Consider the following 2,663-nt stretch of genomic DNA (forward strand, 5'->3'; position numbering starts at 1 on the left):
GGCGCTGCGTCTGCGCGGACCGTCTCACGAGCCGGCCCGGCCGCACGCCCCGGGACCCTCCCGGCCCGGCCCGAGCACAGGGCGGGGACGCAGCAGCGGCCTGCCCCTCCCGCCCCATCGGGCGGGCGCCCGGGCCGCGCCTTCCGCCGCGCAGGGTCCACCCCTGGGCGGCGACCAGCCGGTAGGTCCCCGGCAGTGGCTTGTCTAGGCTGCAGTCGCCAGCGCCTGCGCCCGCCAGCCGCACGCGGAAGCTTTTTCGCGCTCCTGCGCCCTCCGCGGCTCGTGAACCCGGGAGAGTCCGAGCCCTTTCTCTCGCCGGTCACTGGCGGAGTGCGCACGCGCGACACTCAGGTCGCAGATTACAGACTGCGCCTGAGACCTCAGGGTGCCTCCGCCTCGGTGCGGTCGGCGGGCGAAGTGTCGAGGTCCTGGAGGACTGGAACGTAGGAGGTGCCGCGGAGGCCGGCAGAGTGCAAGTGGCCCCGCGAGCAGCGGTCTTAAGGAGATGCGCGGGGTATTCTATGGAGGCCTGGGGTGAGGAAGGGGGAGAGTTTGTGGAAGTTCACTCGAGCGGAACGAAGTGCAAGTGAGCCCTAAGTACGAGTTCAGACGGGTGCACGCTTTTAATCCCAGCACATGAAAGGCAGAGACAGATCTCTGAGTTCGAGGCCAGCCTGGTCTATATAGAGAGTACCAGGTCAGCCTGGGCTACATTGTGAGCCCTTGTCTTTATTTAAAAAAAAAGGGGGGGGGGGGAGGAAGGGAGGAGGGAGGAGGGAGGAGGGAGGGAGGTCGAAAAACAACCTTAACATCAGTATTTTAGTTCAATATATTCCTAAAACCCAACACGAATGGAAAAAAATCTTAAGGAGCGAAACATCAGACTTCCAAATGCAGAATCTGTCTGTCTCCAAACTTGCAGGATTCTTCCTCTTTTTATCCCAGTCCAACCCTGGAAAAGTCATTTATTAAAATCGGGAGTGAGAGGGTAATGCAGCCTTCACTTCATGAGCACCAGGTTACCTGAGTTCAGACAGACACAGGAAAAAAAAAGAAGAAAAAGAAAAAAGAACCCAAGTAATTAGTAGTTTGTTTATCTGATTTGTTTTGTTTTCCTATCTTAGAAAATTCCCCATGTTTGGCCTAGACATTGAGCACCTTTAATTAATTTAATTAATTTAATTATTAATTAATTAATTAAGCCTTTAATCCCAGCACCCAGGAGGCAGAGGCAGGTAGATGTGGATCTCTTTGAGTTCCAGGCCAGCCTGGTCTACAAAGAGAGTCCCAGGATAGCCAGGGCTATGTGGAAAAAGACAAAAACAAACAAAAATTCTCAAAAAGCCCAATAAAATAAGAATATTAAAAACCCCATATTTGTCTGGATCCGGAGATTTCCGCCTCTCTGTATGTTTTCACAGTCAGACAGGAGCCTCGCCTACATGTGGAGTCACAGGGTGGAGGGGGTGAGTGACACGTGAGTGAGGTTAAGTCTGCCTTGAACAAGCTGGAGATGAGGGAAACAGACTAGTCCTTTAGATTCCAGGCCTGAGGCCCACGAAGACTTGAGTTTTCTTGAGAGTGTCCTGCCCATCAGTGCAGGATTTCTAAACCCCAGGGAGTCATGGTGTGAACTACAACCCAGCTACACACAACAGGACTCAGGTTCCTTCCCATGCCCCACAAGTACTTCCTGCTCCTTCCTCTTGGCCCCCAGCTCAACAGCTTAAGGGATGAATGTCCTCCAGGCTGGCAAGAGTAACCACTTTCTGAAAATTCTCATTATTTTATGTGTATGAGTGTTTTTTTGCCTGGGTATTCCTTTGCACTGCATACACCCAGGTAGCGTGTAGGACCTCCTAGAACTAGAATTACAAGTGGGGATGACACAGATCTGAACTTGGGACCTCGGGAACAGCAGTGCTCTTAACCACTTAGCCATCTCTTCAGCCTTGAAATTAACCATTTAAAGTCAAATCTAAGCTTCTTCTTCTTCTCTTTCCCTCTTTCTAGAACAAATTGCTGCTGTGGTGGCCAGAAGTGAGGAGCTGTCATGTTGGGAGCCGACTTTTAGCAGAAAGCGGCTAGATTATCTTTGCAGCCATCTGGAACCATATACCCTGATAAGAGATTTGGTTTTCACCAGCCTACAACAGCTGAAGCACACTCTGATATCCCACATATTTTGTGTTGCTGTTTACTGCCCCCAGCTGCAAGGCGCACGTGGTATCCATGCCTGCAAGGCATGCAGTTCACGTGCTGTCCACGTGCTATCCAGGCCATATATGCCTGTAAGGTGCACGGTGCACGTGCTGTCCACGCTATAGACTCCTGTAAGGCTTACATCATATCAACACCTGCAAGGCACGGGGTATCCACGCGCCTACAAGGCACGTGGAAAAAGCATATAAATACCTCAGAATTCCCTTCAATAAAAGAGACTTGAGACTTGAGACTTGATCAGAACCTCTGTCTTGTCTCCATTCTTCGAGTCTCTTCCCAAGAGCCCCACTCTCTCTCTCTTGACCAGAGCACTTTGCCCCAAAGCGTTGAGGAAGAGTACAAGCCGCCACACTGTCATCTCCTCTGTTCTATCCTGGTCCTCTCAGTACTCCCTGGGACCAGACTCAAGAGGAAAAACAGGAGTCCTTGATTACACAGAA

General features: G+C 51.6%; 1 long non-coding RNA gene across 1 annotated transcript; it reads left to right on the forward strand.

The window, feature by feature from the left end:
• Window positions 1-305: 305 nt before the first annotated feature.
• On the forward strand, window positions 306-2,460 carry LOC143435014 (uncharacterized). The gene is made up of 2 exons (XR_013104975.1): window positions 306-534; window positions 2,014-2,460. It is a non-coding gene; the product is annotated as an uncharacterized LOC143435014 (long non-coding RNA).
• Window positions 2,461-2,663: the final 203 nt, after the last annotated feature.

The sequence above is a fragment of the Arvicanthis niloticus genome, chromosome 18 (assembly GCF_011762505.2).
Source record: "Arvicanthis niloticus isolate mArvNil1 chromosome 18, mArvNil1.pat.X, whole genome shotgun sequence".
In the NCBI taxonomy this organism is placed as follows: domain Eukaryota; kingdom Metazoa; phylum Chordata; class Mammalia; order Rodentia; family Muridae; genus Arvicanthis; species Arvicanthis niloticus.